General features: G+C 41.9%; 1 long non-coding RNA gene across 1 annotated transcript in view; it reads right to left on the minus strand.

Moving 5' to 3' along the window:
* Nucleotides 1–938: 938 nt before the first annotated feature.
* Nucleotides 939–16,358, minus strand: part of LOC137234280 (uncharacterized) — a 105,745-nt gene continuing 90,325 nt past the window's right edge. The window contains exon 3 of the long non-coding RNA XR_010947763.1: nucleotides 939–1,165. This is a non-coding gene — a long non-coding RNA (uncharacterized lncRNA). The remainder of the gene's footprint in view (nucleotides 1,166–16,358) is intronic.

Genomic DNA, 16,358 nt, shown 5'->3' on the forward strand with positions numbered 1-16,358 from the left:
GGCCCTGCCACCACAAAGAATTGTCAATTAAATCCGGAGCTGTTACTCCACGGCTGGCTAAATCAGCTGGATTCGAGGATGAGTCCACGTTATACCAGTGATGCTGCTCCACCTTGTCGATGATTTTGGTAACCCTGTGGTACACGAAAGTTGACCAGGAGCATGGTGGTTTTCTCAGCCAAGCGAGCACGATAGTGGAGTCAGTACAAAAATAAACCTACAGGGATCGAAGATCGAGGTTAGTGACGACTTATTCCATCATTTCGGCCAAGAGTACTGCTCCACACAATTCCAAGCGCGGTAGAGATATCGTTTCACTGAAGCTACTCGATTCTTGGCTAACAGCAGATTTATGTGGACCTCCTCGCCTTCTTTCACGCGCATATAAATTGCTGCCGCGTAGGCCTTTTCAGTGGCGTCACAAAACCCCTGGAGTTCCATTTTTTAGGCTGGAGAAAACTTAACCCATCGTGGGATACGAATGTTGTCAATTGCAGAATAATCCGTGGAGAATTTACGTCAACACTCTAATGTGGTCGAAGACACTTGTTCATCCCAACCTCTTCCTTCTAACCAGACATTTTGCATCAACATTTATTTATTATTTCAAAAATGATCACAAAATATTTGAAAAATAATTGCACATTTTATTTATAATAAATGAACAATTCTCACCTGGCCTTTCTTCGCTTCACTCTGCATGAATTCTTTCTTCAGTTAAAAGACTTTTTCTCTTAAAACGTTATAAATTCACTTTGTAATTTATTAATAATGCAAAATTATTTAATGATTTGACTTCAACCTTTGAACCTTCACCTTTTAAGACTGACAGTATTCAAAACAAAAGTAACTTCAATATACATATGTATATGCAAACTAAATATATGTATAGACACGGTTGGTATTCAAAGATATCCAAAAGGAGCGCGTCTGCGGTTGCCGAGTAATAATGCTTTACTAACTTGTTGAAAAAAGGATCGTTGCTGACGATGGCAGTGCTTGTGAAGGCCTCGTGGGGTGCGCGTGATCGTGCGCTTGGCCATATGTTCCGATTTGGGGGTTGCCGCTGGTTTCTTCGATCGGTCCGCTGCGCGTGGTAGTGGAGGCAGAGCCGAAACTGAAGGCAGTTGTCGGTATCTGCCGTGAGAGCCAGATGGATGTCGTCCTGGAAGTATAAGAGCAGACAGAGAAACGAGTAGTAGCTGGATACAGCGGATGATAAACGGAAATTTAATTATACAGGGGAAACGTATATAAGTTAGAGCGCTGTGCTCGAAGAGTGCTCCATTCGAAGGAAGCACAGTTTAACTAAGGGGCATATAACAAGCCCATTTTGGGTGCGGACCTCTACAACCCGAACATGGTTGTCAGGTCCGAGGCGAACGTTCTCGATTCGTCCTAGACGCCACTCGGTGGGTGGGAGCGAATCTTCTTTAACTACGACGAGGTCGCCTGGTTGGGGATTTCGCTGTGACGTTTGCCATTTATAGCGCTTCTGAAGGTCTTTTAGATAATCCTCTTTCCAGCGTCGACTGAATTGGTGATGAAGCGATTTGAGTTTTTCCCATCGATTTACCCAGGTGAGGTCTTCCGCGTTTTGCTCAGGAATGGCTAATAGCGGTGCACCTCGAAGGAAGTGACCCGGAGTGAGCGCTGTGAAGTCAGCTGGGTCCTGGGATAGTGAGGTTAGAGGCCTCGAATTGAGAACTGCTTCAATACGCACCAACAGCGTCGTAAATTCTTCGAATGTAAACTTGTGGGATGCAGCGGTTTTTTTGAAGTGGGGTTTAAAACTTTTTACTGCGGATTCCCACAAGCCGCCCATATGAGGGGCGCTGGGTGGAATATACTGCCAGTTTATTCCCTGGGGGGCATATTTCTGACAATGTCCGCGGAGCATTCGTTAAAAAATTTAACGAAGTCGCGTTCAAGTGGGCGTTGAGCGCCAATGAACGTTTTACCATTGTCGCTCATCATTTTTGAGGGATAACCTCATCTGCTAACGAATCGGGCGAATGCTGCGCGAAAGGCTTCGGTGGTAAGGTCGGAGCATAGCTCGAGGTGTACTGCCTTTGTGGAAAAACAGACGAATACAGCCACGTACCCTTTTATGATAGTGGTCGACCTCAGAACCGATGCTTTTATTTGGAATGGACCTACAAAGTCTACTCCTGTTGTGGAAAAGGGGAGTGAGAAATTGCAGCGCTCAGGTGGTAGAGCTGCCATTATTTGCGTTAGCGTTTTCTGTTTAAAAGCGTGCAAGACTTGCTTTGGAAAAAGCATTTCTTTATAAGAGGCTTTAGTTTTGGTACGTAGTACTCTTGCCTCACCATTTGGAGCATTAACCGCATTTCTGCATGAAGAAGCAGGCGGTGTTTATGACGTAGAGTTGAACGTTAGTAAAACTTTGGACAATGGGCGTGGCACCACTCACTTTTAAAAGTAGGTAATTTAAAATTTTGCAAGCTGTAATTTGGCGGTCGTTGAAGATATCATGATGAAATTTGGCAGGAACGTTAATCCTATTACTATATGTACGCCTAATAAAAATTAGCAAAATCGGAGAATGACCACGCCCACTTTAAAAAAAAATTTTTAAAGTATAATTTTAACAAAAAAATTTAATATCTTTACAGTATATAAGTAAATTATGTCAACATTCAACTCCAGTAATTATATGGTGCAACCAAATAGAAAAATAAAACAAAATTTCCAAATGGGCGTGGCTCCGCCCTTTTTCGTTTAATTTGTCTAGGATACTTTTAATGCCATAATTCGAACAAAAATTTACCAATCCTTTTGAAATTTGGTAGGGGCATAGATTTTATGACGCTAACTATTTTCTGTGAAAATGGGCGAAATCGGTTGAAGTCACGCCCAGTTTTTTTACACGGTCGTCTGTCTGTCCTTCCGCATGGCCGTTAACACGATAACTACAGCAAAAATCGACATATCTTTACTGAACTTAGTTCACGTACTTATCTGAATGCACTTTATATTTGTATAAAAAATGAACGAAATCCGACTATGACAACGCCCACTTTTTCGATATCGAAAATTACGAAAAATGAAAAAAATGCCATAATTCTATACCAAATACGAAAAAAGCGATGAAACATGGTAATTGGATTGATTTATTGACGCAAAATATAACTTTGGAAAAAACTTTGTAAAATTGTTGTGACACCTACCATATTAAGTAGAAGAAAATGAAAAAGTTCTGCAGGGCGAAATAAAAAACCCTTGAAATCTTTGCAGGTATTACATATATAAATAAATTAGCGGTCTCCAACAGATGATGTTCTGGGTCACCCTGGTCCACATTTTGGTCGATATCTGGAAAACGCCTTCACATATACAACTACTCCCACTCCCTTTTAAAACTCTCATTAATACCTTTAATTTGATACCATTATCGTACAAACACATTCTAGAATCACCCCTGGTCCACCTTTATGGCGATATCTCGAAAAGGCGTCCACCTATAGAACTAAGCCCCACGCCCTTTTAAAATACTCATTAACACATTTCATTTGATACCCATATCGTACAAACATATTCTAAAGTCACCCCTGGTCCACCTTTATGGCGATATCTCGAAAAGGCGGCCACCTATAGAACTAAGGCCCACTCCCTTTTAAAAATACTCATTAACACCTTTCATTTGATTCCCGTATCGTACAGACAAATTCTAGAGTCACCCCTGGTCCACCTTTATTGCGATACCTCGAAAAGGCGTATAGAACTAAGGCCCACTCCCTTTTAAAATACTCATTAACACCTTCGTTTGGTACCCATATTGTACAAACGTATTCTAGAGTCACCCCTGGTCCACCTTTATGGCGATATCTCGAAAAGACGTCCACCTATAGAGCTAAGGCCCACTCCCTTTTAAAATACTCATTAGCACCATTCGTTTGATACCCATATTGTACAAACGCATTCTAGAGTCACCCCTGGTCCACCTTTATGATGATATCTCGAAAAAGCGACCACCTATACAACTACCACCACTCCATTTTAAAACCCTCATTAATACCTTTAGGTAATTTGATATCCATATCGTACAAGCAAATTCTAGGGTCACTCCTGGTCCACCTTTATGGTGATATCTCGAAACGGCGTCCACCTATGGAACTAAGGATCACTCCCTTTTAAAATACTCATTAGCCCCTTTTTTGTGATACCCATATTGTACAAAAAAATTCTAGGGTCACCCCTTGTCCACCTTTATGGAGATATCTCGAAACGGCGTTCACCTATGGAACTAAGGATTACTCCCTTTTAAAATACTCATTAACACCTTTCATTTGATACCCATATCGTACAAACAAATTCTAGAGCCAACCCTGATCCACCTTTATAGCGATATCCCTAAATGGCATCCACCTATAGAACTATGGCCCACTCCCTCATAAAATACTCTTTAATGCCTTTCATTTGATACACATGTCATACAAACACATTCAAGGGTTTCCCTCGGTTCATTTTCCTACATGTATATTTTCCCTTATGTTGTCACCATAGCTCTCAACTGAGTATGTAATGTTCGGTTATACCCGAACTTAACCTTCCTTACTTGTTTTGATATGTAGAAGTCTATATCTATCTCGATTAGTTTATGCCGTTACGGATTACCGTTATGCGAACAAAGTTAATATACTCTGTGAGCTTTGCTCAGCTGAGTATAAAAAGCTGTGTGGTCAAGTTTCAACAGCTTGTTTAGCCACAGTAAATGACACAATAACTAAGAGGTATGTCAACAACTCCAATCACAGCTTATTAGACTATTTTATGATATCTGACTTGACATATATTCTTAATTTGACCAGCTTTGTTTTGTATCAGACCATTTTTTTGTACTGTTAGCGTTGGGTTTAATCGTCCTGAGCCATATGTTTATCTATATCGGGATTTAGATACGGAAGATTTCCTACCGGGTAGCCACCCTCGACTTAACTATTTTTTCGTTTGTCAGCAAGCAACGGCTAACTTCCAATCGTCCTCTTGATCCAGCATTTTCTTTCGTTAAGAGAGAAAATCCGGGGTTCGGTGGCGATTTGGAAGTTACCGTCGGCTCTGATTTAGTTTGCAAGTCAACAAGTCACCAGCTGTTCCTGCGTTTGTCGAGTTTTTTCATCGTTGGATATTCAAATTACAATCAAAACGTAAGTTACTAAAATCCTCTAATTGTGATAATCCATATTGACGAAATAAAGACTGATTTTAATTATTATACATATTTCTATGTATAAATACTAACTATCGTGTTTTTATTTCTTTCATGCAAAACACAATTGGTTTCATTCCCGCCAATTGTGTTCATGGTCCTTCGTAGCCGTTCTATGAACAAGCAGTTTACCATACAAATAAAGGAAAGAAAAAATAGAGCGTTGATATCAAGGAAACAGGTGCCGAACATTAACATATATATATACATACATACCTACATATTCACCTTCTTCACACACCAAAGACAAAAAGCAAAAAAATAATTACCGGTGAGTTTTTCTGTTTATCGTGCTAAATAATAAATTCAGAAAAATTATATGCAAGTGATCGAGTGATTTTCGCGGAGTTTCGAAAGAAAAAAGAAAATTTTTAATAATAATAATTTTTTTTTGTTTGTGTGCGAGTAATTTTGCATTTTCTTCTTTTTCTTTTCCAATACTTGGAAAACTCTTCGGCTCGTTCCATCTTTGTATTGTCCGTCCGAACAGACATAAACACAACAAAAAGTGATAAATTAATTATTGTGCAGTAAGTTCTTTTATCTTTTTTCGAAATTAATCTTTTTATACTCAGTTGAGCAGAGCTCACAGAGTATATATACTTTGATTGGATAACGGTTGGTTGTACAGGTATAAAGGAATCGAGATAGATATAGACTTCCATATATCAAAATCATCAGTATCGAAAAAAAATTCGATTGAGCCATATCCGTCCGTCCGTCCGTCCGTCTGCCCGTTAACACTATAACTTGAGTAAATTTTGAGGTATCTTGATGAAAGTTGGTACGTAGGTTCCTGCGCAGTCATCTCAAATCGCTATTTAAAATGAACGATATCGGACAATAAACACTCCCACTTTTTCGATATCGAAAATTTATAAAAATCGAAAAAGTGCGATAATTCATTACCAAATACGCATTAAGCGATGAAACTTGGTAGGTGAGTGGAGCTTATGACGCAGAATAGAAAACTAGTAAAATTTTGGACAATGGGCGTGGCACCGCCCACTTTTAAATGAAGGTAATTTAGAAGTTTTGCAAGCTGTAATTTGGCAGTCGTTGAAGATATCATGATGAAATTTGGCAGGAACGTTACTCTTATTACTTTATGTCTGCTTAATAAAAATTAGCAAAATCGGAGAACGACCACGCCCACTTTTTAAAAAAAATTTTTTTTAAATTCAAATTTTAAACGAAAAGTTAATATCTTTACAGCATATAAGTAAATTATGCCAACATTCAACTCCAGTAATTATATGGTGCAAAAAAATACAAAAATAAAATAAAATTTCAAAATGGGCGTGGCTTCGCCCTTTTTCATTTAATTTGTCGAGGATGCTTGTAATGCCATAGGTCGAACAAAAATTAACAAATCCTTGTGAAATTTCGTAGAGGCTTAGCTTCTAGGACGATAACTGTTTTCTGTGAAAAAGGTCGAAATCGGTTGAAGCCACGCCCAGTTTTCATACACAGTCGACCGCCTGTCCTTCCGCTCGGCCGTTAACACGATAACTTGAGCATAAATCGATATATCTTTACTAAACTCAGTTCACGTACTTATCTGAACTCACTTTGTATTGGTATAAAAAATGGCCGAAATCCGACTATGACCACGCCCACTTTTTCGATATCGAAAATTACGAAAAATAAAAAAAATGCCATAATTATATACCAAATACGAAAAAATGGATGAAACATGGTAATTGTATTGGTCTATTGACGCAAAATATAACTTTAGAAAAAAACTTCGTAAAATGGGTGTGACACCTACCATATTAAGTAGAAGAAAATGAAAAAGTTTTGCAGGGCGAAATCAAAAGCCCTTTGAATCTTGGAAGGCATACTGTACGTGGTATTACATATATAAATAAACTAGCGGTACCCGACAGATGATGTTCTGGATCACCCTGGTCCACGAGTCTTGTGTATATTATACGCAGATTATTCGCAGGTATCTACGTTTTGCTCTACGCAAGCTACGTACATTCCAACAATGCGATAATTGCTGCTCTACACATAACGGATCCATACTGTGGAAATATCACGTGATTCTAACTGGATATTTTTATACTTCAACTTGAAGCAATATTTCAGCTCTACGCCGGTATTTTGGTAATTTTTTGCACGTCCACAAAGCGGTACATAGCACCATGAAGACTTTAATAAAGCAACAAACATGTGTTGCAAATTTAATCATGAATTTCATGGCAAATTTACGCAAAACAGCCAAAACCAAGCAAATCGGATGAGCCAGCTCACTGGTTGTGGCGTCTTCAGCAGCACTTGATACGTCATCGTACCCCTTTACATATTTTTCCCAGTATTGGCAAAGCAGCGAACGACGACCGATTAAGAAGCCTTTGGTTTGCAAAAATATGTAAAGGGGTACGATGACGTATCAAGTGCTGCTGAAGACGCCACAACCAGTGAGCTGGCTCATCCGATTTTGGATGCTTACACTGAAATCGAGCGTATTTACATGGAAACATTAGGAGAGTTGAACGACATGATTGAGGCAGCTACTAATTCTTCTACCATTTCAGAGTCACAGAATGCGACAACAACCACGCCACTTGACGTGCAGTTAAGTCAAAGACTACCACCAATCAAAATCCCACCGTTTGACGGCTCGTTTCTACGTTGGTATCCTTTCAAGGATTTGTTTACATCAATTGTTATCCAAAGTCGAAACCTATCCAACACGCAGCGCTTACAGTACCTAAGGGACAGTCTCACCGGTGAAGCTAAAACCTCATTGGATAATATCGCAACAACAGACGCTAACTTTGCTGTAGCTTGGGAGCTCCTAGAACGCAAGTTTGACAACAAGCGGATCATTATCAATGCACATCTCACCGAAATAATGACACTGACACCAATTCGAAAGGAATCAGCTGCGAGTTTGCGATCATTAATTGACAAAGTCACTGCATCGTTGCGTGCATTGGAACAACTTGGGCGTCCAATTGCACATTGGGACGATTGGTTGATCTACACGGTTGTACACAAATTGGACAGTGCCTCGGTGCGTGCTTGGGAGCTATCTATTTCTGCCAAGAAAACACTCCCAACTTTTGAGGAGTTTTGCCAATTCATCGAAAACCAAACCAAATCATTAGAAGTTATGCAAAGTTTTTCGGACTCTAAGCCAAACAGTCTAACATCTAAGGACGATCCGAAATCGAAACAGCCGGGTGTGAAGACGTATCACACCACCACATCAAACTGTCCTTGCTGTGCGGGCAAGCATTACATCCTTTTCTGTACAAGTTTTCGAAACCAAACGCCACAACAGCGCTACAAGGTAGTACAACAGTCGAAACTATGCTCAAACTGCTTACGACCGAATCATAAGTGCCAACAATGCCCTTCAACCGGCCGTTGCCAAAAGTGTAATTTGACTCATCACACAATGCTACATGAGTATTACACGAATACCTCTTCAAATCAGTTCAGCTCTATGCCAGCTGACTCAAACCAACGGCCGATATCTACACACAACGCATCAATCGCCAAGGCGACTGCATATGATATTCCTTCAGTGCTACTCGGCACAGCATTAATTGAAGTAAGTTCTGACAGCGGTCACACAATGGTGCTCCGTGCCTTGCTAGATAGCGGAGCCGAAGCAACGTTTATCAGCGAGTACGCTGTAACCCAATTGAGGTTACTAAAGTCGCCGCTGCGCATACCATTAAATGGTGCAAATGGCGAAAGATTGACCACAACGACTGGCTCGGTTGAGTTCACGCTACACTCGACTACATCTACATTTGAAAAGCGTTGCCATGCGCTTGTATTACCACGCGTGGGAAACCCATGTCCATCCGTCAGCAGACCTCCCGAGCAATTCACAACCTTTTGAGCTTGCTGATCCTAACTTCCATAAGTCTGGAGCTATAGACGTAATTCTAAGTGCAGGTGACTATGCTGGTATCATACTTAACGATATAAAGCATTGTCCCAACTCAAACATAATCGCGCAAAAAACACAATTAGGATGGGTCATCTTTGGTAGATTGCCACCACAAGACAGTCCTTTCCTCAAACCCGCTTATGATTGTTACTCCATTAGTTTAGAGCTTGACGAGCTTATTCGTCGGTTCTGGGAGCAAGAAGAGGTAACGGTTCAACAAACCCTCACCAAAGATGAAACACTTTGCATTGCCATCTTTGAGTCAACCACCCAACGCACTGCAAGAGGTCGGTATGTGGTACGACTTCCTGTCAAAAATGAGTCGCATCTCACTGAACTCGCATCAACTCAAGGAGCTGCACTATCCCTTTTGAACACGATGGAACGTCGTTTGCATCGTGATGCTACAGTGCGAAAGTTGTATCATGATTTTATGTCGGAATATTATTCACTTGGTCATATGGAACTCGCTAAGGATGCTACGACAACCGGGCGCGTCAATTATCTCCCCCATCATAGTGTGCTAAAAGACTCCAGCACAACAACTAAGCTATGCGTAGTGTTTAACGCATCCAAGCGCAGTGAGTCAGGACTGTCATTGAACGATTGTCTGTACACCGGTGCAAAATTACAAGGTGATCTCGCCTCTATTGTTTTGAACTGGCGAAGGTACCGTATCGCATTCACAGCGGATATTGAAAAAATGTACAGGCAAATACAGGTTCATGCCGACGATGTTGACCTGCAACGCATTTTATGGAGATTTGACGACCGGGAGCCAGCTTCAACCTTTCGCTTGTTAACGGTTACTTATGGCACCAATTGTGCGCCATTCCTTGCGATGAAAGTGCTGCAGACGCTCGCCAAAGACGAAGAACATAGGTTCCCTCTCGCTTGCAATACTCTACGACAAGAATTCTATGTCGACGACGTTCTGTCTGGTGGTGAAACCATAGCAGGCGTCAATCAACTCAGGAGCGAATTACAACAACTTTTGTTAGCTGGAGGATTCATGCTTCGTAAGTTTAACTCAAATTGTCCTGGCGTTCTTTATGAAATTGACCCTACCGATCGGGAGGAGAAGGGCTCCCATGAGCTTGGTACGGAAACTGAATCCAAGGCACTAGGAATTGTTTGGATGACACACGCTGATAGCTTCACTTACAGCATAAAACTCAACCCTGTCGATCGGCGGGTCACCAAACGAGAATTCCTCTCGGATATCGCTAAGTTATTTGATCCGCTGGAGTTTCTGTCTCCAGTGCTTATCAAAGGGAAAATATTATTTCAACATCTTTGGACCCTTGGAATCGAATGGGATGAGGAATTGCCTATTTCAATCCAAAGCGAATGGGAGTCGCTTCGCAAAGAACTAACAAACTTACGCACTCTAAGAATTCCACGCTGGATACACACATCTGGCAATGCCACAGCGCTGGAATACCATGCATTTGCAGATGCATCGACACAAGCCTTTGCCGCGGTGGTGTACTTAAAGGTGGTTTCGGAACTTGGCATACACATAACACTGCTTATAGCTAAAACTAAAGTAGCACCACTTAAAAGGATGACCATACCAAGGCTTGAACTCTGCGCTGCCCTTCTGGCATCCAAGCTTATCGCGAAGGTTCAGGAAGTATTTAAACTTCAAAAATTCGCCACATATCTTTGGTCCGACTAAACCACGGCACTTGGCTGGATCAGATCCGATCCCGGCAACCTGAAAGAGTTTGTGTGCAACAGGGTAACTCAAATCCATGAAATCACGTCTAATGAACAGTGGAGATATGTGTGCACAGATGACAACCCAGCTGACTGCGCATCGAGGGGAATATCGCCGAATCAGCTAATAAACCATACACTCTGGTGGACTGGTCCACCATGGCTACGCTTACCTGAAGACGGATGGCCACAACTGCATCGAAGGAACTCCTAATACACTACCAGAAACTAAATCTGTTAAAGTGCTAAACACGCAACCGGCTGATGTGTCCATTCTCGAAAGGTATTCGGATCTTGATAAGGTGCTTGTTATAACGGCCTGGTGTCAGCGTTTCATTGCTATTACTCTTGGGTGGCCACACTCCACAACACCATACAGCCTATGGACTGAACGCTATGCCGCCCTGAAGTCATGGATCAAACGAGTACAGCAAGAAGAGTATACCATTGAAGTGCGACAGCTACGTGCTAGCAAGAGCATAGAGAAAAAGAGCAAACTGGTTAGCCTAGATCCCTTTCTGGACTCAGAAGGTATATTACGTGTTGGTGGGCGGCTCAAAAACGCTCATTTATCATTAAACGAGCGACACCCAATGATATTACCAAAAAACAGCAGCTTAACTGTTTTACTCATTAAACATGCACACAAACAATTACTCCACGCTGGAACGCAAGCGACACTGAGTCACATCAGACGACGATTCTGGGTGATAAACGGCCGCGATGCAGTCAAAGGTATAATCAGGAATTACCTGCCTTGTTTCCGACAGTCCTGTAAACCACAGACGCAGCTGATGGGCCAATTACCCGCTCCTAGATGCAATATTTCCGTACCATTTGGGCACACCGGTGTGGATTACGCAGGTCCATTTCATATCCGTACTACCAAGGGGAGAGGGCATCGTGCATACAAAGGATATGTAGTCGTACTGGTCTGTCTAGCAACAAAGGCCTGCCATCTAGAGCTTGTCAGCGACATGACAACCGAAGCATTTATCGCTGCGCTGAACCGATTCATTGCTACGAGGGGACTCTGCACCGACATGTACAGCGATAATTGTACCACCTTCATAGGCGCAAACACCCTTTTGGTCAGCGAACGAAAGGCTCTGCAAGCACAACTTAGAGCAGCTGCATCATACACATCGCGTCGCGAAATTAACTGGCACTTTATACCACCTGCTGCTCCAAACTTTGGGGGGCTTTGGGAGGCGGCGGTGAAAAGCATGAAGGTGCATCTGAAGCGAGTAGTTGGGACCACTACATTGACATTTGAGGAGTTTTACACAGTCTTAAAACAAAACGAGGCCTGTTTGAATTCGCGGCCATTAACTGCCATAACCGACGATCCCAACGATCTCACGACGTTGACTCCGAGCCACTTTTTAATCGGCAGAGCCTTAACCAGCAACCCAGAGGCGTGTTCGCTCAACGCCAAGATGACTCATGTAAGCAGGTGGAAACAATTAACACAAATGTACCACGATTTCTGGGCACGGTGGTCGAGCGAATATTTACAAGGGCTTCAAGCGAGAAACAAATGGCAGCACCAACAAAGTGAAATAGCCATCGGACAACTCGTGTTGATACGAGATGAACGGTTGCCACCTACGCAATGGCCGTTGGGTAGAATAGTGGATATCCACCCGGGGTCAGACGGCATCGCTCGAGTCGCTACTGTCAAAACAAAATCAACCACCCTTAAACGACCAATCACCAAACTCTCGATCTTACCTATTGCAAAGAGTACAGCACACGGTGGGCGGTCTGTGTTAACATGATTTCGTCCCAGTTTCGGACGAGGTGGGCGGAATGTTAAGTATTTGAAGTCTCACGGCAACCCTATCAGCCCTTGGCATTCTTGCTTGTTTTCCTTTGTGCTACTATTTGCTACTTCTCAAACTGTACTTATGTACTTATTTATAAAACAATAACCTTAGCTGTATCCTATATGAACCTATGTATATACGCACATACATATATATATATGTGGACAACTATGTACTGGAGATTTTGCAAATAAAATTATTATACGGAGAGGCGTGAATCAGAGAAGACGTTCGTTTTTCTTTACTAGTTAACATATACAACTAAGGGCCACTCCCTTTTAAAACCCTCATTAATACCTTTCATTTGATACCCATATCGTACAAACAGATTCTAGAGTCACCCCTGGTCCACCTTTATGTCGATATCTCGAAAAGGCGTCCACCTATAGAACTAAGGCCCACGCCTTTTTAAAATTCTCATTAACACGTTTCATTTGATACTCATATCGTACAAAAAAATTCTAGAGTCACCCCTGGCCCACCTTTATGGCGATATCTCGAAAAGGCATCCACCTATAGAACTAAGGCCCACTCCCTTTTAAAATACTCATTAACACCTTTCATTTGATACCCATATCGTATAAACAAATTCTAGAGTCACCCCTGGTCCACGTTTATGGCGATATCTCGAAAAGGCGTCCACACATAGAATGAAGGCCCATTCCTTTTTAAAATACTCATTAGCACCTTTCATTTGATACCCATATCGTACAAACAAATTCTAGAGTTGCCCCTGGTCCACCTTTATGGCGATATCTCGAAAAGGCGTCCACCTATAGAACTAAGGCCCATCATATTTAAAACATGAGCAGTACATGTAGGGACATGACGATCAAACACGACATTTATGTTTTGGTTAAGATGTTCCAGTTTCTTATTGAACACAGTTGGCGGGAATGAAACCAATTGTGTTTTGCATGAAAGAAATAAAAACACGATAGTTAGCATTTAAACATAGAAATATGTATAATAATTAAAATCAGTCTTTATTTCGTCAATATGGATTATCACAATTAGAGGATTTTAAGAACTTACATTTTAATTGTAATTTGAATATCCAACGATGAAAAAACTCGGCAACGCAGGAACAGCTGGTGACTTGTTGAGTTGCAAACTAAATCAGAGCCGAGGCCAACTTCCAAATCGCCACCGAACCCCGAATTTTCTCTCTTGCCGGCCCCTTGCCATGGGCAATATTAGATATGCCAACACCAGCCGGTTCAACGTTTGACTTGAAATTATGCAATGAACATTAAATTGAAAAAAAGGAAAAATATGCCATAAGAAGTTATGAAATGAACATTTGAATAAATTAAAATTTAGCAATTTGAAAATTTGAAAAAACTTGACTTAAGAAAATAGCCAACTAAAATTTGTACATATTTACATAAGTATTGTAAATTTAAATAACAAATTTAAAATGACAATTTAAATTGACAACTTAAAATGACAAGAAATGAAAGATGTTGTTGCTGCTAGCCTGTCGTGGCACCGGAAATGACCAAACCGAATATGATCTGTTGCAATAGCAGGCTTCTCTCCTCAGCTTGATTAGGCTCTTTCCTCGTATACGGTGTGCTGGTGTTAGGGGTCTGTAATGATTGCGACGTTTGGACGGTCGGAAAGTGTTCGATGCCGAGCAGTCCTGTCGCCCTGCGGGACGAGGTACTGAGCTTCCCAAACTTTGATGGACTGGTGTGCGAAAGTCTCTACCTGTAAAGCTTCGTGGAATCGGCGATTGGCAAGTATTTATTGTCAAGTCGCGCGACCGCCTTTGGTGTTGGAGCAGCCGCGTCACTGCCTTCTATTGGAAGAACGCCAACTGCCTCATTTTGCTCCAGTTCTTCTTCTTCAACCTGTTGAGCCCACTATTTGGTCTCCTCGGTGAAATGTATCGACAGTGCGTCATCGGACTCGTCGTCGTTGTCATCGTGGCGGTTTGACTGCTCCGTTGGAGCTGATATGGTACCGGTTTCACCCTCTATATGTAGCGTGGTGTGATGTTTCTCACCACAATAACGGCAGCGAGCGGAGCTCGAACGGATCTCCATACGGTGGAAGGGCGACAGACAATTCGGGCAGTACTTCTGGGTCAATACCACACGCAATCTTTCTTCTGGTAGCTTTGCTCGGTATCGGGGGCAAAGACTGATGCCGTGATTTTTGCTGCAGATGCGGCATGGTATTGGAAATGCGTCCGAACCATTTTCGGACCTCTTGCGTGCTACGACAAAGCGAGACCTTCTGTAATGAAAAGAAGTCGGTTTAATCGAGTACAAAATGAATTTGAAAGTCGAGGCGACTGGTGGGTCATGAGCATGGAGGCGAAGGATTTTGTAAACTAATCTCCGAATTCGTTCGGTGGTAATCGGACAAGTTTCACGATTGATCTGGTGACTAGACGTTTCTCGGTCCGAACTTTCACTACTCGGACGCGATTGTCCGAACCGCGATGTATATCGACGACTCGGCCAAGTCGCCATTCGTTTGGAGGCACGTTATCTTCACGGATTACGACGAGATCATCCACTTTCATGTCCGGCTGCTGTAGCTTCCACTTAGTCCTCTTCTGCATCTCCGTAAGGTATTTGTTCTTCCATCGTTGACAGAATGAATGATGCAATGCTTTTATCTTTTGCCATCGATTGATCACTGATGCTGGATTCTCGCTAACCTCAATCTCCGGGGGAGATAACAGAGGAGCGCCTATAAGAAAGTGTTCTGGAGTCAATGGTTCTAAGCTCGATTGGTCATTTGAAGCGGGAATAAGGGGTCTTGAATTAATAAAAGCCTCAATTCTACATAAAAGTGTTGAAACTCCTCAAACGTATATTTGAGTCCAGATGCTACTTTCCGAAAATGGTTTTTAAAGCTCTTCTCGCCAGCCTACCATAAGCCCCCCATGTGAGGAGCAGATGCGGATATGAAATGCCAAGAAAGCTCTTGATAGAAGTACTTGATAGATAGAAAAGCCTTAAATTCAGCCCTTAGGGATCTCGAAGCTCCAACGAAATTAGTTCCGTTGTCTGAGTATATATTTTTAGGACATCCCCTACGCGAAATAAATCTAGAAAAAGCTGCTAGAAAGGTGGCTGTGCTAAGGTCATTTGTAGATTCTAGATGAATGGCCTTCGTTGCGAAACAGACGAAAAGACAAATGTAACCCTTAGTAATAATGCAAGCATTTGTGAAGGACCTAGAGAAATTCGTTCATTCTGAAGGTAGGGAAGCCATGATTTGAGATTGCGTTTGCTTTTTGTATATAGTGCATACCTTGCAATTGTGGATGACTGACTTGATCATAACTTTGATCCGAGGGATCCAGTATTGTGCTCGAATAATGCGCAACAATAACTGATGTTCTCCATGAATTGACATTTCATGGATAAACTTCGCTAACAAGCGCGAGTAATGGCAGTTATACGCCAGAAGTATTGGGTGCTTTTCTTTGTAACTGAGGTCTCGCGACGCTTCGAGACGACCTCCGATTTTTAGAACTTCGCTTGAGTCGATAAGTGGGTTTAAGGTTAGAATTTCGCTTTTAGCGCTTATCTCAAGCCCAGATTTTAACTTCGAAACCTCCGATAAAAATGTTGTTGCTGACAGAGGACAATTATTCGCTCGGTTGTACCTTTTATTTCCTCCGGAGGTATTGATACAG

This window comes from Eurosta solidaginis, chromosome X (assembly GCF_040869045.1).
Source record: "Eurosta solidaginis isolate ZX-2024a chromosome X, ASM4086904v1, whole genome shotgun sequence".
Taxonomy (NCBI): domain Eukaryota; kingdom Metazoa; phylum Arthropoda; class Insecta; order Diptera; family Tephritidae; genus Eurosta; species Eurosta solidaginis.